General features: G+C 46.2%; 5 non-coding genes and 4 pseudogenes across 5 annotated transcripts; all 9 read left to right on the forward strand.

The window, feature by feature from the left end:
* The first annotated feature begins 579 nt into the window (after positions 1 to 579).
* LOC142689135 (U2 spliceosomal RNA) lies at positions 580 to 754 on the forward strand (annotated as a pseudogene).
* Positions 755 to 2084: 1330 nt separating this feature from the next.
* Positions 2085 to 2154, forward strand: LOC142689266 (U2 spliceosomal RNA; annotated as a pseudogene).
* A 796-nt stretch (positions 2155 to 2950) lies between these two features.
* LOC142689223 (U2 spliceosomal RNA) lies at positions 2951 to 3132 on the forward strand. The gene has a single exon (XR_012858194.1). It is a non-coding gene; the product is annotated as a U2 spliceosomal RNA (small nuclear RNA).
* A 6844-nt stretch (positions 3133 to 9976) lies between these two features.
* On the forward strand, positions 9977 to 10165 carry LOC142689144 (U2 spliceosomal RNA). The gene has a single exon (XR_012858143.1). It is a non-coding gene; the product is annotated as a U2 spliceosomal RNA (small nuclear RNA).
* Positions 10166 to 11453: 1288 nt separating this feature from the next.
* Positions 11454 to 11644, forward strand: LOC142689308 (U2 spliceosomal RNA). The gene has a single exon (XR_012858211.1). It is a non-coding gene; the product is annotated as a U2 spliceosomal RNA (small nuclear RNA).
* A 1284-nt stretch (positions 11645 to 12928) lies between these two features.
* Positions 12929 to 12998, forward strand: LOC142689267 (U2 spliceosomal RNA; annotated as a pseudogene).
* Positions 12999 to 13786: 788 nt separating this feature from the next.
* LOC142689105 (U2 spliceosomal RNA) lies at positions 13787 to 13970 on the forward strand. Its single transcript, XR_012858114.1, has one exon. It is a non-coding gene; the product is annotated as a U2 spliceosomal RNA (small nuclear RNA).
* Positions 13971 to 15258: 1288 nt separating this feature from the next.
* Positions 15259 to 15369, forward strand: LOC142689253 (U2 spliceosomal RNA; annotated as a pseudogene).
* Positions 15370 to 16714: 1345 nt separating this feature from the next.
* On the forward strand, positions 16715 to 16900 carry LOC142689120 (U2 spliceosomal RNA). Its single transcript, XR_012858127.1, has one exon. It is a non-coding gene; the product is annotated as a U2 spliceosomal RNA (small nuclear RNA).
* The last annotated feature ends 4494 nt before the right edge of the window (positions 16901 to 21394 follow it).

Raw genomic sequence — 21394 nt, forward strand, 5'->3', positions numbered from 1 at the left:
CCCATCATTCAGACAGCAGATGATCTGCTGGATGATTATTAATTGTTTTAAAAATGCCATCTGGAAGGTTAGGAACATTCTTCTTTTTAAACGTGATTTTATTGACATTACAGACTGTGTCAAGATTGCGCTAAGTGAGCTGTATGTCTACTACCTCAGAGACAAAAAAAATCTAGGAGCAAAAGAGGCGGCATCCATGTGGTGTCTGTCTCTGTGGAACACGATTACCATGTAAATAATTTATGTATTTGTAATTGTGATTTTACTGCTTGTTTTATCCTGCCATTGTCATATTTTTAAAGAAACCTTCTTCTCGTTAAAAATGTATTGCTTTTATCATTTTAATGAAATGTATGAAAATAAACATTTTATTACTGAATTTAATTTTACAAAAAGGTTTTAATGAAATGAATTATAAAAACTTTTTGTTACTGAATTTTATTAAAGAAAAATGTACAAACAAATAATTTATTACAGAATTGTATTACACCAAAAATTATTTTATGAAATGTACAACAAGCATTTTATTACTGAATTTTATTCTATGAAAATGTATTCTCTGTATATATATATGTGCCAATAAAATTTTGTTGAAACCTTATCTGTTCTTATCAGTTTAATATCTGATACGTCCCCTATCTGGGGACCATATATTAAATGGATTTTTAGAACAGGGAGATGGAAATAGAGCTTGCTCTGTCCACTCCACGCATTGACCTGGTATTGCAGTATTTCCAGGACCGGTGCACCCTTCCCTTATGTGTTGACTAAAATCAGATTCCAAAAGTGCTATTTGTGTTTGCTATTGTTTTTGTCTTTCTGATGGGATCTCCCCTTTTAATCCCATTATTTCAACACCTGTTGGACAATGCATTTGTACAGTCATGTGTGATAATGAGCTCATTTATTAAATGCAATTAATTAATACATTGCCACCTCTTGTTGTGTGTGTGTGTGTGTGTGTGTGTGTGTGTGTGTGTGTGTGTGTGTGTGTGTGTGTGTGTGTGTGTGTCTTCTGTGTTTCTGTGTTTCCGGCATTTCACATTGGAACAGCTCATTCACCTTCCTTGTCTTCTCTCCGCCCTCCCTTTTAGGTAGGTTAAAGAGCTGCACCTGAGCCAGCCACTGATTGATTGATGCAGCACCACAGTCAAATAGTGGAGTGGAGTAGGGGGAACAGCAAACAGCCATTAAAGCAGCCAGCCGCCTACCCGCCACAATGGACCTACCTGTGTACACTAGATGGATGTGATGGAATGTACTGTCGTCCCTACATTTCAAGAAGAAGTAAGAATTGCAGTTGCAACAAACCCTTGCTTGCCTACAAAGAGAGCAGCAATTTGGATTTGTTACTTTGTTACCTGGAAGAATAACAAACTGTGCAAGGATGGAGGTTGTAGGAGCAAGGAGAAGTTGTCTGTAAAGTTGGTGGATGCTTATTTTCCATTTTGCAGTCCCTTGTCTCCCTCTTGTGGCCTCCTGGAGGCAAATAAATGTGCAAAAAAAAGACAGCCTGGCGGCCGGCTGTTGCAGTGTTGCCCTCTCAGGCAACACTGAGTGACTGACTGAGCCTCACCGTCTTATATAAAGTTCAGACGGAACTTTGCACGTGTCATAGTGGAGCCCTCAGGATTCCAGAGCCAGCTTTCTGACATCATAATGGGGCCTCAGAGATAGATAAAAGCCTGGGCCCAGGCAGTGTTGGTCAGTGCTGCTCAGCAGGCAGCACTGGACTGGATTAAAGCTGATACAAGGTGTGAAGGAACAAGGGGTGGCTGTGGGCATGCACTTGCTGCCGCTGCCAGTGTTTATCTGCATGGCAGGAGGGCATTTGGGCGTTGCCAGGAAGGCGTTTTTATGTAGATTCCTCCTCTTTCAGCACTGCATTGTGGTGCAAGCAAAAGAAGCAAATCCTGTGTAGCTTCCTCTCCGGCCTTTATTCACCTCCCTCCCGCTTAGTAGCTGTAAATGTGTGTGAGCCTGCAGGGCCCCATGGAATTGCCTAGGAGTAGGCTGAATCAATCGCTGCAAGGGGTGAACAGCAGTATGGGACAGGCTCGGGCAAGGCAAGGGCCGCTCGGGTTATCGCTTCTCGGCCTTTTGGCTAAGATCAAGTGTAGTACCTGCTCAAGCTGAGGTTAGTAATCATCCCTGCCGGTGGTACGTGGGCCATCGTAGGGGGATGACAGAACGCCGAGGTGAGGGCAGGGAACCACAACGGTCATCGCTCTGGTGTACGCATTTGGTTTAAAGGTACCATTTGTAGGTGACCAGGCGACCGCCGGATCGAGGTCAGGAGGTCGGGTAGTTTGAAAGCCCGAGTTGCTATGTGCCCCAGGGCTGGTGACCCTGGGGTGCCCTAACTCACTGGGGGTGGGATCCCACTGAGTGAAGGCACACTTGCACGCACTCTTCTTTCACACTTTTAAGCACACACCTTTATTCTCCCGGCCTTCTGGCTGGGAGATGAGGAATTTTTATATACCTGGCGGATGTCCAGGCTGTATCACAGCGCACATCCACTTATTTAATTTTGTTTTTCACTGTGTGTTTGTCACGTTTGTCACAAGGATTTTGGGATGCGGTGCCCTTTTGGGACCCTCCTGAGGTCTAGGGGGAAAATGTGTGGCCTTCTGGTTCCTTTTTCCCCTGCAACCCGGCCTCCCTTCTTCGGAGGGGAGGTGCAACTAGGATGCAGGCTCCTAGGTGGACACTGGGGTGGCAGCCCAGGTAGAAGCCTAGGAGTGTGTTTGGGTCTCCCTAAGCTTCGGCGAGGGGGGACCATCGATCCTTGATCCTCTAGGCCTATGGTTTGGAGGGTCAGGGAATGGTTATGCGGGGCCTCTCTCTTTTAAGAGAAGGGCTGCGATAGACCGCATCCTTGTGCACTTTTTGTGTGGCACCTCTGCACTTTTTATGCACTTGGGTGATAGAAAGCACGGCTCGGGCTTTCAATTAAAAAAAAAAAAAAAAAAAAAATCTGTTCTTATCAGTTTAATATCTGATACGTCCCCTATCTGGGGACCATATATTAAATGGATTTATAGAACAGGGAGATGGAAATAGAGCTTGCTCTGTCCACTCCACGCATTGACCTGGTATTGCAGTATTTCCAGGACCGGTGCACCCTTCCCTTATGTGTTGACTAAAATCAGATTCCAAAAGTGCTATTTGTGTTTGCTATTGTTTTTGTCTTTCTGATGGGATCTCCCCTTTTAATCCCATTATTTCAACACCTGTTGGACAATGCATTTGTACAGTCATGTGTGATAATGAGCTCATTTATTAAATGCAATTAATGAATACATTGCCACCTCTTGTTGTGTGTGTGTGTGTGTGTGTGTGTGTCTTCTGTGTTTCTGTGTTTCCGGCATTTCACATTGGAACAGCTCATTCACCTTCCTTGTCTTCTCTCCGCCCTCCCTCCTAGGTAAGTTAAAGAGCTGCACCTGAGCCAGCCACTGATTGATGCAGCACCACAGTCAAATAGTGGAGTGGAGTGGAGTAGGGGAACAGCAAACAGCCATTAAAGCAGCCAGCCGCCTACCCGCCACAATGGACCTACCTGTGTACACTAGATGGATGTGATGGAATGTACTGTCGTCCCTACATTTCAAGAAGAAGTAAGAATTGCAGTTGCAACAAACCCTTGCTTGCCTACAAAGAGAGCAGCAATTTGGATTTGTTACTTTGTTACCTGGAAGAATAACAAACTGTGCAAGGATGGAGGTTGTAGGAGCAAGGAGAAGTTGTCTGTAAAGTTGGTGGATGCTTATTTTCCATTTTGCAGTCCCTTGTCTCCCTCTTGTGGCCTCCTGGAGGCAAATAAATGTGCAAAAAAAAGACAGCCTGGCGGCCGGCTGTTGCAGTGTTGCCCTCTCAGGCAACACTGAGTGACTGACTGAGCCTCACCGTCTTATATAAAGTTCAGACGGAACTTTGCACGTGTCATAGTGGAGCCCTCAGGATTCCAGAGCCAGCTTTCTGACATCATAATGGGGCCTCAGAGATAGATAAAAGCCTGGGCCCAGGCAGTGTTGGTCAGTGCTGCTCAGCAGGCAGCACTGGACTGGATTAAAGCTGATACAAGGTGTGAAGGAACAAGGGGTGGCTGTGGGCATGCACTTGCTGCCGCTGCCAGTGTTTATCTGCATGGCAGGAGGGCATTTGGGCGTTGCCAGGAAGGCGTTTTTATGTAGATTCCTCCTCTTTCAGCACTGCATTGTGGTGCAAGCAAAAGAAGCAAATCCTGTGTAGCTTCCTCTCCGGCCTTTATTCACCTCCCTCCCGCTTAGTAGCTGTAAATGTGTGTGAGCCTGCAGGGCCCCATGGAATTGCCTAGGAGTAGGCTGAATCAATCGCTGCAAGGGGTGAACAGCAGTATGGGACAGGCTCGGGCAAGGCAAGGGCCGCTCGGGTTATCGCTTCTCGGCCTTTTGACAAGATCAGGTGTAGTATTTCTGCATCTGGTTTTGTTGGGAGGTGTCCGGGGTACCCTGCTCCTTGGCCTTGGGGGATCGTCTCTTTTCACAGAGAGACTTCACCCCCTTGCTGCTATTTGGGGAGTGGGCTTAGCCCCCGGACAACGAGTTGCGATCGCGCCTTACCCAAGAGGTCAACCGGCCTTGAGGCGTTTTTCTAAGAGCGTTCCGAGGGCGTTTATCGGGCTTCGTAGGTGTCTGGGGTACCCTAATCCTTGGCCTTGGGGGAGGGTTCCACTTAATTGTGGAATCTGAGCCCTTGCTGCTATAAGGGACAGGCTTAGCCCCCAGGCACTGAAAATGCCATTTACATTTGGATTTGCATCCGGGGACACCCGGTTGCGCCAGTCCGTCCGCATCGAGGTGGAAGAAGGCCATCGCCAGCGGAAGAACCTTCGCTTCATTGTGGAGGTGATTCTGCTGGACTTCCTGGGGCTCAAGCGGGCGGACATCCTGTGTCTCAATGACCAGGAAAGCCGCGGTCGGTACACCATATCCTTTACGGCCGCGGCATGTTGCGACAACATGCACAAAAGATTGTCTGATGCGGACCAGAGTGAGGAGCGGCTAAATGGACTGAACTTTTTATTCCTCTACGGGGAGGAAGAAGTCCCGCTCGTGATGTGCATGTTCAGTCCATTTGTCTCAGAGTGTGACATTGAAACCTTCCTCAGTCGTTACTGCAGGGAGGTCCGCTTCTCACACAAAATCTTGAACACCCAGAGCTTCTGGAACGGCAAAAGGAAATATTGGGTGAAGTTCCGCCAGGATCCCAATGGCATTGGAGGCTTACATCACCCACCCCAGAACTTTGCCATTGGGAAGAATCGAGGATTCTTATTTTACCCCCAGATGCCAATAGCCTGCCGGAACTGCTTGAGATATGGCCACACCAGAGAACATTGTGACCGGCCCCATGTGGTGCAGTGTAACAGGTGTGGCCAGGTTGGACACGTGGCGGCAAAATGCAGTTCCGAGGTGTTGTGCAATCTGTGCGGCATGACTGGGCATGCTTTTAAAGATTGCCCCCGCAGAGCGAAATCTGGGCCACCCAGACCAGGGCCAGAGCGGCAGTTTGCAACATGTGCAGACGCCGCTGGTAATGCCCCAAAACGAGCATTGACGACTGAGGGGTCCAGGCCAAAGTCCTTCACAGCTCCATCGGGGGGCCCACCGATGTCAGCCTCGAGGGACGGCCATAGGGATTCCACCGGGTCCAGGCAGAGCAGGAGGAATTCTGACTCTGCTGGACATAAGTTGACCGGCACCTCTGCAAACAGGTCCTCTGCTCCGCCTGCAGTGGACCCTGTTGAGGCAGTGGTTAGCGACAGGCGTCGTGGCTCCGTAGGTTCTGCAGTAGGACCTGACGCCTGTCCCAAGAGTGTGGGCATGGAGCGGAGACACTCTGTGTCAGACGAGGGCTCCATTAAGAAAACCCTAAAATATGCTGGATTGGAGCCTCGTTTTGACCATTACCGGTCAACGGGGGGGTCGGAGCAAAGTTCCTCCACTGCGGTTGTGGAGGGGCTTGCGATGAAGGCTCCCCGTAAGCAGGCAAAGGTTGCCAAGAGTGATGGGACCTCACAGGCCCCTGTGCAGCTGCCCAGTAAGGACATCAGCGATATCTTCAGCCAGGGGCCAGAGATGGGTGAGAGCGACTTCGAGGAGATGGATAGGAGCCATTCTGCAAAGAGACAGCGAGAGGAAGAGGAGTCCGGAGTTCGGAGGAAAGCTGCCTATCGGAGTTCGGATGAGAGCAGTGTGGGGGTTGGAGCCGCCCACGTATCTGGCTCTGACCCTACCAACATCCAAGATTTATTGACCCCTCAAAAAGGGGGTCCAGACTCGCAGCTGATCTCCGAGTACGACTCTTCTGGTTCGGACTCTGACCTCAACTAAGACTATGTTGGTTCCTATCAAAGTCGCCTCACTAAATGTGAGGTCCCTAAAGAGCCCTGTCCGCAGGACTGCTTTATTTTCATTTTTAGAGACTGTGGACTTTGACCTTTGCCTGCTTCAAGAATGTGGAATCCCTAATGACTTGGAATATCAAGATTTAAAGATGGACTGGAAACTAGGCCCCTCAGTCTGGTCTGGTGGAAATGACTGTCGCTCTGCGGGGGTTGGATTGCTCTGCCGAGGTCGTTTTATCTCCATCCAAACAGTGACTGAAATCATGCCCGGCAGAGCTATTTTAATACATTTGCTTTTTAATGGAATTTTAATTCGTGTTTTAAACGTTTATGCCCCTCCTACCAAACAGGAGAGGGCAGAACTATTAGAGATTTTACCATTGTTTTGTGTTGGGTCTACCCCCCTGCTGGTGGGTGGTGATTTTAACTGTGTACGTGATGGAGAACACCGGCAGGGTGGGGATTTTAATCGAAAAATTGACCGTACTTCTTACCTGCTCAAGAATTTTATTGGTGATTTTAAATTGAAAGATTGCTGGAGGGAACTCTTGCCTGCGGACCCAGGCCCCACCTGGTCCAATGGAAGAGTGAGCTCCAGAATTGATTTTATTTTCACTTCTAATAGTTTTATTCCCAAAAAATGTTTGCTTTTAACAAATATTTTATCTGATCACAAGCTCCTTTCGGTGCACCTGGAGCTAGAGGGAGAGCAAAAAGCTTGTAGGGGTCCCTGGAGACTAAACACCACACTCCTGGAGGACCCCATCATTAAAGAGGAGTTTGTGCGGACCTACCAGTGTTGGCAGTCCCATAGAGCGCCCAGTCAGCCTATGCTACACTGGTGGGAGGGCATTAAACCCAAAATCAGAGCTTTTTTTATTCGAGCAGGTAAGAAGAAAGCAAAAGAGAAAAAACAATGGTTTTATGTTCTTAATAAACGTTTACATGTACTTTTTAAATTGAAGGAGATTGGTATGGATGTTGATGATGATATTTTAAATCTTAAAGCTGAAATAAAACATGCCATAGAAGAGAAAGGGAAACAAATAATTTTTAATTCACATGTAAAGTACCTCGAGGATGGCGAGAAGTGTTCCCGGTTCTTCTTCAAAAAGGTAATGGATAAACGAGATGTCATTTTAAACCTTGAAGGAGAAACCACTATGGTCGGCATTTTAAATTCTGCTTTTAATTTCTACCAATCTCTTTTTAACAAGAAAAATATTGATCCTTCCTTTTTAGAACATGTTCTTAATTCCCTTGATGCCAAGCTAGATATTTTAGACCAGGAAGTTTTATCCCGTAATATTACCTTGGAGGAACTTTTATTTGCTTTTAAAAGTTTTTCTAATGGGAAAGCTCCTGGGGAAGATGGTCTGCCCATCGAATTTTATCATGCTTTTTGGGAAATTTTAAAGAATGACATGTTTTTATTGTATAAGGAAGTTTTTATTACTGAAGAGCTGCCCCCTTCCTGGAGGAGGGGGATTGTGTCCTTAATTTTTAAAAAAGGTGAGAAGGACCAGTTAAAAAACTGGCGCCCTATTACTCTTTTAAACGTTGATTGTAAAATTTTAGCTAAACTAATAACAATCCGTTTTAAACCTTTTATTCATAAATTAATCCATCCAAACCAGGTATGTGGGGTACCTGGGAGGTCAATTACTGAGTCCCTGAATATTTTACGTGACATCATTTGGTATTTTAAAGAAAGGGGTCAAAGCCTTGCTATTTTATCCTTAGATTTCGAGAAGGCTTTTGACCGGGTCTCCCATGAATATCTTTTTATGGTTCTTAAAAAGATGGCTGTTCCTGAAATTATTTTAACACGTATTAAGCTTTTATATCGATCCTGTTTTAGCCAAATTTCTATCAACGGATTTTTAACTAAAGGTGTTCCTCTTTTATCAGGGGTGAAACAGGGGTGCCCGTTGTCTCCGCTCCTTTTTATTTGTGCCATTGAACCTCTGTTCACCCTAATAAGAGATGATAAAGTCATCAGAGGCGTGCCCATACCTGGAGGAAGGGGGAACCAGGTAAAAATCCTAGGCTATATGGATGACGCCACCATCCTATGCCCAGACGCCGCTTCTATGAGAAGGGCATTGAGGAACACCGGCTTTTTTTGTGAAGCCTCTGGTTTTAAATTAAACGTTGATAAATGTGACTGTTTTTATACTGGTGTATGGGATTCCTCTGTGACACCAGGAGTTAACATGCAGCAGGATCAGATAAAAATTTTAGGAATTGTTTTTAATCAAGAAAACGATGGGAGACCCAATTGGGATTCAGTAATTGCCAAAATGGAAAAAAAGGTTTTAATGTGGAATTTGAGAAATCTCACCATGGAGGGAAAAGTTTTAATAATTAAATCTGTTTTATTACCCATAATGCTTTATGTAGCTATGGTTTTCCCTCCAACAATTTTATATATTAAAAAAGTGACCAGGATCTGTTTTATGTTTTTATGGGGTTCCAAAATGGAAAAACTAAAACGTGATTTTATGTACAGATGTAAGGACAATGGCGGGAGAGATGTTCCTAACCTTTTTAACTTCTTTTACATTAAATACTTTTGCTTCTGTTTTAAAATGTATAATTCTGATGGTATTTTTAGCTACTTTTTAAAGTACGCTACGGGCATGATTTTTAAACGATGGTTTCGTGTCCCTTTGAATTCTCCTGTGCTTCTGTGTCCCCCAAAACAATATGCGGTGCTCGAAAAAACTGTCAGGCTCCTAGGTCTCCAAGAATTGGAGCCTGACATATTGGGGGACCAGAAAAAAGTGTCACTCTCCTGTAGGCGGCAGGAGGATACACTGGCAGTTTCAAATTTCTCACAGGCAAGGTCCAAGGTGGTGTGGCGGAACGTTTTCGGGAAATTTATGGCAAATGTGCACAAGGACCTTGCCTGGGCAATCGTTCACCAGTGCCTCCCTACCCGTGAATTCCAGCATAGGCGAGGACTGGTGGCGAGAGCCAAGTGCCCGAGAGACAGGTGTGGTGACGACGAGACGGTAATGCACCTGTTTTGGAACTGCCCATATGCACAGGAGGTTTGGAGGAAGGTAGGCCCATTGTTGAAATGGGCCTGCGGTCTTAAAGATCTTAAATTTGAATACGTGTTTTATGGTCTTTTTAACTGCCCAAGTTTTAAACAGCAAATGGTCTGTTGGATCATTTTAAACTGTTTTAAGAATGCCATCTGGAAGGTTAGGAACATTCTGCTTTTTAAACATGATTTTATTGATGTTAAAAATTGTGTCAAATATGCCCTAAGTGAAATGTACATTTATTATCTTAGGGACAAAAAGCAGCTAGGGGTAAAAGAAGCAACATCCATGTGGTGTTTGCAAATGTGGAATACCATAACATTGTAAATAAAAATGGTTTTATTCTTTTATGTCTTTTATGCCCTGTATAAATTTTATCCTGCTATTGTTCTGTACTTTTATTATAACATCTGTATTACTGGTCTTATTATTATTACTTTTGTATTCATTTAAATGTATGAATATTTATGTATTATGCCATTGATTTTATCTTGTGGTTTCAATTTTAAAAAAAAGTCTGTAAAATATAATATTTTTGCCAATAAAAAACTTTGTTGGAACCTTATCTGTTCTTATCAGTTTAATATCTGATACGTCCCCTATCTGGGGACCATATATTAAATGGATTTTTAGAACAGGGAGATGGAAATAGAGCTTGCTCTGTCCACTCCACGCATTGACCTGGTATTGCAGTATTTCCAGGACCGGTGCACCCTTCCCTTATGTGTTGACTAAAATCAGATTCCAAAAGTGCTATTTGTGTTTGCTATTGTTTTTGTCTTTCTGATGGGATCTCCCCTTTTAATCCCATTATTTCAACACCTGTTGGACAATGCATTTGTACAGTCATGTGTGATAATGAGCTCATTTATTAAATGCAATTAATGAATACATTGCCACCTCTTGTTGTGTGTGTGTGTGTGTGTGTGTGTGTCTTCTGTGTTTCTGTGTTTCCGGCATTTCACATTGGAACAGCTCATTCACCTTCCTTGTCTTCTCTCCGCCCTCCCTCCTAGGTAAGTTAAAGAGCTGCACCTGAGCCAGCCACTGATTGATGCAGCACCACAGTCAAATAGTGGAGTGGAGTGGAGTAGGGGAACAGCAAACAGCCATTAAAGCAGCCAGCCGCCTACCCGCCACAATGGACCTACCTGTGTACACTAGATGGATGTGATGGAATGTACTGTCGTCCCTACATTTCAAGAAGAAGTAAGAATTGCAGTTGCAACAAACCCTTGCTTGCCTACAAAGAGAGCAGCAATTTGGATTTGTTACTTTGTTACCTGGAAGAATAACAAACTGTGCAAGGATGGAGGTTGTAGGAGCAAGGAGAAGTTGTCTGTAAAGTTGGTGGATGCTTATTTTCCATTTTGCAGTCCCTTGTCTCCCTCTTGTGGCCTCCTGGAGGCAAATAAATGTGCAAAAAAAAGACAGCCTGGCGGCCGGCTGTTGCAGTGTTGCCCTCTCAGGCAACACTGAGTGACTGACTGAGCCTCACCGTCTTATATAAAGTTCAGACGGAACTTTGCACGTGTCATAGTGGAGCCCTCAGGATTCCAGAGCCAGCTTTCTGACATCATAATGGGGCCTCAGAGATAGATAAAAGCCTGGGCCCAGGCAGTGTTGGTCAGTGCTGCTCAGCAGGCAGCACTGGACTGGATTAAAGCTGATACAAGGTGTGAAGGAACAAGGGGTGGCTGTGGGCATGCACTTGCTGCCGCTGCCAGTGTTTATCTGCATGGCAGGAGGGCATTTGGGCGTTGCCAGGAAGGCGTTTTTATGTAGATTCCTCCTCTTTCAGCACTGCATTGTGGTGCAAGCAAAAGAAGCAAATCCTGTGTAGCTTCCTCTCCGGCCTTTATTCACCTCCCTCCCGCTTAGTAGCTGTAAATGTGTGTGAGCCTGCAGGGCCCCATGGAATTGCCTAGGAGTAGGCTGAATCAATCGCTGCAAGGGGTGAACAGCAGTATGGGACAGGCTCGGGCAAGGCAAGGGCCGCTCGGGTTATCGCTTCTCGGCCTTTTGGCTAAGATCAAGTGTAGTATCTGTTCTTATCAGTTTAATATCTGATACGTCCCCTATCTGGGGACCATATATTAAATGGATTTTTAGAACAGGGAGATGGAAATAGAGCTTGCTCTGTCCACTCCACGCATTGACCTGGTATTGCAGTATTTCCAGGACCGGTGCACCCTTCCCTTATGTGTTGACTAAAATCAGATTCCAAAAGTGCTATTTGTGTTTGCTATTGTTTTTGTCTTTCTGATGGGATCTCCCCTTTTAATCCCATTATTTCAACACCTGTTGGACAATGCATTTGTACAGTCATGTGTGATAATGAGCTCATTTATTAAATGCAATTAATGAATACATTGCCACCTCTTGTTGTGTGTGTGTGTGTGTGTGTGTGTGTCTTCTGTGTTTCTGTGTTTCCGGCATTTCACATTGGAACAGCTCATTCACCTTCCTTGTCTTCTCTCCGCCCTCCCTCCTAGGTAAGTTAAAGAGCTGCACCTGAGCCAGCCACTGATTGATGCAGCACCACAGTCAAATAGTGGAGTGGAGTGGAGTAGGGGAACAGCAAACAGCCATTAAAGCAGCCAGCCGCCTACCCGCCACAATGGACCTACCTGTGTACACTAGATGGATGTGATGGAATGTACTGTCGTCCCTACATTTCAAGAAGAAGTAAGAATTGCAGTTGCAACAAACCCTTGCTTGCCTACAAAGAGAGCAGCAATTTGGATTTGTTACTTTGTTACCTGGAAGAATAACAAACTGTGCAAGGATGGAGGTTGTAGGAGCAAGGAGAAGTTGTCTGTAAAGTTGGTGGATGCTTATTTTCCATTTTGCAGTCCCTTGTCTCCCTCTTGTGGCCTCCTGGAGGCAAATAAATGTGCAAAAAAAAGACAGCCTGGCGGCCGGCTGTTGCAGTGTTGCCCTCTCAGGCAACACTGAGTGACTGACTGAGCCTCACCGTCTTATATAAAGTTCAGACGGAACTTTGCACGTGTCATAGTGGAGCCCTCAGGATTCCAGAGCCAGCTTTCTGACATCATAATGGGGCCTCAGAGATAGATAAAAGCCTGGGCCCAGGCAGTGTTGGTCAGTGCTGCTCAGCAGGCAGCACTGGACTGGATTAAAGCTGATACAAGGTGTGAAGGAACAAGGGGTGGCTGTGGGCATGCACTTGCTGCCGCTGCCAGTGTTTATCTGCATGGCAGGAGGGCATTTGGGCGTTGCCAGGAAGGCGTTTTTATGTAGATTCCTCCTCTTTCAGCACTGCATTGTGGTGCAAGCAAAAGAAGCAAATCCTGTGTAGCTTCCTCTCCGGCCTTTATTCACCTCCCTCCCGCTTAGTAGCTGTAAATGTGTGTGAGCCTGCAGGGCCCCATGGAATTGCCTAGGAGTAGGCTGAATCGCTGCAAGGGGTGAACAGCAGTATGGGACAGGCTCGGTCAACGGCCGGCCCATTCGGGTTATCGCTTCTCGGCCTTTTGGCTAAGATCAAGTGTAGTACCTGCTCAAGCTGAGGTTAGTAATCATCCCTGCCGGTGGTACGTGGGCCATCGTAGGGGGATGACAGAACGCCGAGGTGAGGGCAGGGAACCACAACGGTCATCGCTCTGGTGTACGCATTTGGTTTAAAGGTACCATTTGTAGGTGACCAGGCGACCGCCGGATCGAGGTCAGGAGGTCGGGTAGTTTGAAAGCCCGAGTTGCTATGTGCCCCAGGGCTGGTGACCCTGGGGTGCCCTAACTCACTGGGGGTGGGATCCCACTGAGTGAAGGCACACTTGCACGCACTCTTCTTTCACACTTTTAAGCACACACCTTTATTCTCCCGGCCTTCTGGCTGGGAGATGAGGAATTTTTATATACCTGGCGGATGTCCAGGCTGTATCACAGCGCACATCCACTTATTTAATTTTGTTTTTCACTGTGTGTTTGTCACGTTTGTCACGTTTGTCACAAGGATTTTGGGATGCGGTGCCCTTTTGGGACCCTCCTGAGGTCTAGGGGGAAAATGTGTGGCCTTCTGGTTCCTTTTTCCCCTGCAACCCGGCCTCCCTTCTTCGGAGGGGAGGTGCAACTAGGATGCAGGCTCCTAGGTGGACACTGGGGTGGCAGCCCAGGTAGAAGCCTAGGAGTGTGTTTGGGTCTCCCTAAGCTTCGGCGAGGGGGGACCATCGATCCTTGATCCTCTAGGCCTATGGTTTGGAGGGTCAGGGAATGGTTATGCGGGGCCTCTCTCTTTTAAGAGAAGGGCTGCGATAGACCGCATCCTTGTGCACTTTTTGTGTGGCACCTCTGCACTTTTTATGCACTTGGGTGATAGAAAGCACGGCTCGGGCTTTCAAAATAAAAAATCTGTTCTTATCAGTTTAATATCTGATACGTCCCCTATCTGGGGACCATATATTAAATGGATTTTTAGAACAGGGAGATGGAAATAGAGCTTGCTCTGTCCACTCCACGCATTGACCTGGTATTGCAGTATTTCCAGGACCGGTGCACCCTTCCCTTATGTGTTGACTAAAATCAGATTCCAAAAGTGCTATTTGTGTTTGCTATTGTTTTTGTCTTTCTGATGGGATCTCCCCTTTTAATCCCATTATTTCAACACCTGTTGGACAATGCATTTGTACAGTCATGTGTGATAATGAGCTCATTTATTAAATGCAATTAATGAATACATTGCCACCTCTTGTTGTGTGTGTGTGTGTGTGTGTGTGTGTCTTCTGTGTTTCTGTGTTTCCGGCATTTCACATTGGAACAGCTCATTCACCTTCCTTGTCTTCTCTCCGCCCTCCCTCCTAGGTAAGTTAAAGAGCTGCACCTGAGCCAGCCACTGATTGATGCAGCACCACAGTCAAATAGTGGAGTGGAGTGGAGTAGGGGAACAGCAAACAGCCATTAAAGCAGCCAGCCGCCTACCCGCCACAATGGACCTACCTGTGTACACTAGATGGATGTGATGGAATGTACTGTCGTCCCTACATTTCAAGAAGAAGTAAGAATTGCAGTTGCAACAAACCCTTGCTTGCCTACAAAGAGAGCAGCAATTTGGATTTGTTACTTTGTTACCTGGAAGAATAACAAACTGTGCAAGGATGGAGGTTGTAGGAGCAAGGAGAAGTTGTCTGTAAAGTTGGTGGATGCTTATTTTCCATTTTGCAGTCCCTTGTCTCCCTCTTGTGGCCTCCTGGAGGCAAATAAATGTGCAAAAAAAAGACAGCCTGGCGGCCGGCTGTTGCAGTGTTGCCCTCTCAGGCAACACTGAGTGACTGACTGAGCCTCACCGTCTTATATAAAGTTCAGACGGAACTTTGCACGTGTCATAGTGGAGCCCTCAGGATTCCAGAGCCAGCTTTCTGACATCATAATGGGGCCTCAGAGATAGATAAAAGCCTGGGCCCAGGCAGTGTTGGTCAGTGCTGCTCAGCAGGCAGCACTGGACTGGATTAAAGCTGATACAAGGTGTGAAGGAACAAGGGGTGGCTGTGGGCATGCACTTGCTGCCGCTGCCAGTGTTTATCTGCATGGCAGGAGGGCATTTGGGCGTTGCCAGGAAGGCGTTTTTATGTAGATTCCTCCTCTTTCAGCACTGCATTGTGGTGCAAGCAAAAGAAGCAAATCCTGTGTAGCTTCCTCTCCGGCCTTTATTCACCTCCCTCCCGCTTAGTAGCTGTAAATGTGTGTGAGCCTGCAGGGCCCCATGGAATTGCCTAGGAGTAGGCTGAATCAATCGCTGCAAGGGGTGAACAGCAGTATGGGACAGGCTCGGGCAAGGCAAGGGCCGCTCGGGTTATCGCTTCTCGGCCTTTTGGCTAAGATCAAGTGTAGTACTTTAGGGTATTGCCTTGTTTCTTGGTCAGGAGGTGCCCTGGTACCCTTTTCCTTGGCCTGGGGGGATCGTTTCTCTTAGGAGAGACTTCACCCCTCTGCTGCTATTGGGGAGGAGGATTAGTCCAGGGCAACGGGGAGCGATCACCTGCCTGGTACTTCGGTACTGAAGGTATTCTTTGGAGATTGCTGGAATTCGTTTGGAGCAGGATGGAGGAAATTCCCGAATATATGCGTACCAGGAATGCTGTCCGGTTTTTCGTGGAGGAATCTGAGCGACAAAGGAAGGATCTGGAGTTCATCACAAAGGTTCTTTTGTTGGATTTCTTTCAGCTGGAGAGATCATGCATTTTGGCGGTGATGGACTATCCGAGGAGAGGGTGCTTTGACGTTACCTTCGCCACAGAAGAAATTTATGCTGTCTTTTTAGAACGCTTGAAGGAAGGTAAAAGGGACCCAAGACTTGTGGGTGTGAAGGTAACACCACATTTTGTGCCAAACAAAAAGTTGGTGGTTGTAAAAATGTTTTCGCCTTACGTGGATGAAGAGGACATTAAGTTATTTCTCAATAAGTTTTGTGAGGAGGTGGTGGGAAAGGGGAAAGTGTTTAACCCTTTTGGATTTTGGACTGGGAAGTGGAAATTTCTTTGTAAATTTGTGAGAATTGGTGAATCTAGAAACCTATTGTTTCCTCCAGCGCGGTTCAAGATTGGAAGTGCGTGTGGAAATTTATTTTTTCTTGGAATGGATATGTTTTGTTTGAATTGTAAAGAGTATGGTCATGAGAGAGAAGCCTGTGAGAAAGTAATGTGTACAAAATGTCTGCAAGAGGGACATAAGTATAATGAATGTCAGAAAGGGAAAGTATGTAATATGTGTGGAGAGGAGGGGCACATATTCAAATCGTGCCCAAAGAAAAGCAAACGTGAGGTACAAGAGGAAAATAAGAAGATAGTCAAAAGAAAGGAAGCGGAAGTTAGTTTGGAAGAAGGCAAGCTTCACAAATTGGAAGGAAGTGGGCAAAGTGATGAGAAAAAAAGGAAAAAAGCAGAGAGAAAGAAAAAAAGTGTCATTTCAGAAGAGGAAAGAGCAGAAAGAGACAGGTTATTGGAAGAAGTAGAGCAGTTACGTAGTAAAATTAATTTTGAAAAAATGCGGAGGAGGGTGCGGCTCTGTGTAAGAGAAAATTTACCAGGGTTTCTTGAAAGGTATGGTGTGCCAACGTGGTTAACGTGCATTGTAAACTGTGAGTGGGATGGTAATGATTTGCAGGAACATCTAGTGGATATGTTAGGAACTATTGCTGTTAAAAAAGGAATGTTTTTTTGATTTCTTAGGAAAAAAAAAGGAAAGAGGAAAACAAAAATTAATTGTACGTTTTCAGTTTTCATTGTGATGATCTAAGTCTTTTTTATTTTGAATTTTATGATTTTTAAGACGTGATCTGAATGAATCTGTTCTTATCAGTTTAATATCTGATACGTCCCCTATCTGGGGACCATATATTAAATGGATTTTTAGAACAGGGAGATGGAAATAGAGCTTGCTCTGTCCACTCCACGCATTGACCTGGTATTGCAGTATTTCCAGGACCGGTGCACCCTTCCCTTATGTGTTGACTAAAATCAGATTCCAAAAGTGCTATTTGTGTTTGCTATTGTTTTTGTCTTTCTGATGGGATCTCCCCTTTTAATCCCATTATTTCAACACCTGTTGGACAATGCATTTGTACAGTCATGTGTGATAATGAGCTCATTTATTAAATGCAATTAATGAATACATTGCCACCTCTTGTTGTGTGTGTGTGTGTGTGTGTGTGTGTGTCTTCTGTGTTTCTGTGTTTCCGGCATTTCACATTGGAACAGCTCATTCACCTTCCTTGTCTTCTCTCCGCCCTCCCTCCTAGGTAAGTTAAAGAGCTGCACCTGAGCCAGCCACTGATTGATGCAGCACCACAGTCAAATAGTGGAGTGGAGTGGAGTAGGGGAACAGCAAACAGCCATTAAAGCAGCCAGCCGCCTACCCGCCACAATGGACCTACCTGTGTACACTAGATGGATGTGATGGAATGTACTGTCGTCCCTACATTTCAAGAAGAAGTAAGAATTGCAGTTGCAACAAACCCTTGCTTGCCTACAAAGAGAGCAGCAATTTGGATTTGTTACTTTGTTACCTGGAAGAATAACAAACTGTGCAAGGATGGAGGTTGTAGGAGCAAGGAGAAGTTGTCTGTAAAGTTGGTGGATGCTTATTTTCCATTTTGCAGTCCCTTGTCTCCCTCTTGTGGCCTCCTGGAGGCAAATAAATGTGCAAAAAAAAGACAGCCTGGCGGCCGGCTGTTGCAGTGTTGCCCTCTCAGGCAACACTGAGTGACTGACTGAGCCTCACCGTCTTATATAAAGTTCAGACGGAACTTTGCACGTGTCATAGTGGAGCCCTCAGGATTCCAGAGCCAGCTTTCTGACATCATAATGGGGCCTCAGAGATAGATAAAAGCCTGGGCCCAGGCAGTGTTGGTCAGTGCTGCTCAGCAGGCAGCACTGGACTGGATTAAAGCTGATACAAGGTGTGAAGGAACAAGGGGTGGCTGTGGGCATGCACTTGCTGCCGCTGCCAGTGTTTATCTGCATGGCAGGAGGGCATTTGGGCGTTGCCAGGAAGGCGTTTTTATGTAGATTCCTCCTCTTTCAGCACTGCATTGTGGTGCAAGCAAAAGAAGCAAATCCTGTGTAGCTTCCTCTCCGGCCTTTATTCACCTCCCTCCCGCTTAGTAGCTGTAAATGTGTGTGAGCCTGCAGGGCCCCATGGAATTGCCTAGGAGTAGGCTGAATCAATCGCTGCAAGGGGTGAACAGCAGTATGGGACAGGCTCGGGCAAGGCAAGGGCCGCTCGGGTTATCGCTTCTCGGCCTTTTGGCTAAGACCAAGTGTATTTATACAGGAGGTTTTTAGTCAGAAGGTGCTCAGGTACCCTCTCTCTCGGCCTCGGGGGATCGTCCAGGTTCGCCTGGACTTCACCCCCGTGCTGCTATTTGGGAGAGAGGCTTAGTCCTGAGCAACGAGTTGCGATCCCCCCCCCAGCCCTTTGGTACGTCTCAGGACCCCATAGGGCGCAGCATTTTGCTGTGCGGTTCGGCCTGGCCACGGAAATGGCAGGCGAGCCAGATGCGGTGCCGGTGTATGCCCGGCTAAAGAACTCTGCCCGATTTATCGTGGCAGAGGGTGGAGGCGGTCCACGTGGCGTGAAATTTTTGGTCAACACGATCTTGGAAGAACTACTGGCGGTCCACAAAAACGAGATTTTGGCTATCCAGGACTACCCGAAACGAGGAATATTTGATGTAACCTTTATGGGAGAAGGAATCCTCCGTGATGCCATGGACCGAGCTGAGAGGAGAAAAGGTGAACTCGTGGTAGCGGGAGTCCAGGTAATAGAACATGCCTTTGAAATTACCAAACTCGTTGTGATTAAAATGTACTCCCCATATGTGAAGGATATGGAAGTGGCAGCATTTCTAGCTGCCTACTTCAAGAACGTCAAACTATTGGGGAGAGTTATGAACGAGTGTGGAGTGTGGACCGTCAAGTGGAAGTTTTTAGTGACTTTGATAAAGGACCCCTCCACCCAAGAAACGAGATTACCACCGGCTCGTTTTAAAATTGGAAATGTGAATGGCGACCTCTATTTTTCAGGGATGCCAAACTTCTGCAGGGCCTGCGGTACCTATGGACATACCAGTTTTAACTGCGATGTCACCTGTAGAAACTGTGGAAGCAAAGAGCACAATATAAGAGAATGCTCACAAGAGAAAAAATGTAATTTTTGCCAAAAAACTGGTCATCTGTACTATTCTTGTCCCCATAGGTACCGAGGCGAAGAATATGAGCAACCCGAGGCGCCCCCACGTGCTCCACCAGCGGACCAGTCCCACCCCCGGGGAGAGGAGCATGCCGGGGCCGCGAAGGAGCAGCGAGGCACCTGGGCTTCAGTGGTGCGGAATAATGGAGCCAAAGCGGGTGCCTCGCAGCCAGCAACCTCTGAGGAAAGGATGGAGCCCAGCGCCAAAGATAAAAGGCAAGCTAAGAGGAAGGCGGAAAAGGAGCAGGCCACCAATGATACTGTGGCATCCCAGAGGGCTGGTTGTCCAGTGGGTGCCGGGCCTGCTCCTGTACCTGGGTCTCAGGAGTCTGACTCCGAGCAGGAGAACTGGGTAGCGGTGGGTCCCCGAAAAAAGGGAAAACAGGAGCGTGCTGGTAGGAGGGAATCAGGGGAGGAGCAGATGGACACATCCGTGAAGAAAAGTGGGGCTCCTCCTAGGACCACCTCCTCGCCTGACCTGGTGAGGAGGGTGGGCACTGTTCCCTCCCAGATACCGGACACCCCGCCGTGTGCGCAACCTCCCCCTCTAAGACGGCGTCAACAGAGCCTGGGGGGAGAGGCGGGGCCCTTGGGGGACCCACCCGAAATGGACCTACGTGGTCACCCAGTTGAGACCCAGGTGACGCTAAGCGAGAGTGGGCTCCCCTTGTACGAGATAAGAGTTGCTGGCACGGCTCTCAGTGAAGGTAGTTCCTCTCCCTTTTCGTCCCTCTTTGCAGGCGATTCGGACGAGGGTGGGGATATGAGCGCAAACGAGAATTCTGGTAATGCTGGTGGAGGAAATGTCTGATTTTAAGTTCCACGAATATTTATTATTTTAAAATCAAGACGTTATTTTAATCTCCACAATGTCTGAAGTAAAGGGAATCTCCCTCAACGTGAGGGGCGCCAAGTCCAAAGTTAGAAGGGTTGCTCTCTTCAGCTTTTTAGCTGGCCTGGCAGCCTCTGTTTTTTTCCTGCAGGAGTGCGGCATTCCCCATATGATGAAGTACCATAAATACCAAGAGGATTGGAAGTATAGTCCATCAGTCTGGTCTGGATCTAACGAGTCCAGATCAGCAGGGGTCGCCATTCTTTTTAAGGGAAACGTTTTAATCGATTTTATCCAAGAGATCCTTCCAGGACGTATTTTATTGGTTAAGGCTTTTATTGACGGTGTGAAATGGCAGTTCTTAAATTTTTATGGCTCACCTGACAAAAATAAAAGAGAAGAAATGTTAGCGATTTTACCTCTTTTTATTAACACGACTGAGCCTTTTATCCTCGCAGGTGATTTTAATTGTATCCTGAGAGGGGAACGCCGGCTTACCAGTGCTACAAGCAGGAACTATGATAAGACCTCTGGACTGCTCAAAGATATGGTGGGTGATTTTAAGTTAAAAGACGTTTATAAAGAATGTAACAGGAGCAGTCCAGAGGAAGCCGGCGTTACCTGGAGCAACGCCACCTGTAGCTCCAGGATAGATTTTATTTTTTGTAACGAGAATCTACTGCCTTTTAAATGTGAAGTTTTAACCAATGTGTTTTCTGATCACAAGCTTTTATCATTTTATGTAAAGCGTGATTTTAATAACATTATTAGTAAAAAGTCCTGGAAGTTAAATGTTTCCCTTTTAGATGATCCACAGGTTTTTACCGATTTTATTGAATTTTACAAAGAGAGTAGGCGGGTGAGAGACACACGGGCTCCCATCACTGAATGGTGGGAGAAAATGAAAAGAAAAATAAAAGAATTTTTTATTAAAAAAAGTGTGGCAAAAGCCAGAGAGAAGCAGGCTTTTTTTAAAATCCTTAACACCCGCCTACAGACCCTGTACAAGATGAGAGAGCATGAGATAGATGTAAAAGACGACATCACCAACTTAAAAAAAGAGATAGCTCAGTGCCTGGAGCAGAAAGGCAAAGAAATTATTTTTCGTTCTAGGATACAACACGTGGAAGAGAACGAGACCTGCTCCAGGTACTTTTTTAAGAAAATGAACAATAAAAAAGCTATTCTTAAAAATATTGATGGGGTGTCGGATGTACAGGGTCTTTTAAGTAAAGTTCATGAGTTTTATACTGACCTTTTTAATGTGAAAACTGTGGATCGTGATTTTATGCGTGACTCGCTGAAGGAGATTACCACTGTTTTAGACCCTGTCTCCCAGAATTTTTTATTGCAGGAACTGTCGGAGCAGGAGATTTTAGAGACAGTGAAGAGTTTTAAAGCAGGTAAAGT

The sequence above is a fragment of the Rhinoderma darwinii genome, assembly GCF_050947455.1.
Source record: "Rhinoderma darwinii isolate aRhiDar2 chromosome 5 unlocalized genomic scaffold, aRhiDar2.hap1 SUPER_5_unloc_28, whole genome shotgun sequence".
Classification (NCBI taxonomy): Eukaryota; Metazoa; Chordata; class Amphibia; order Anura; family Rhinodermatidae; genus Rhinoderma; species Rhinoderma darwinii.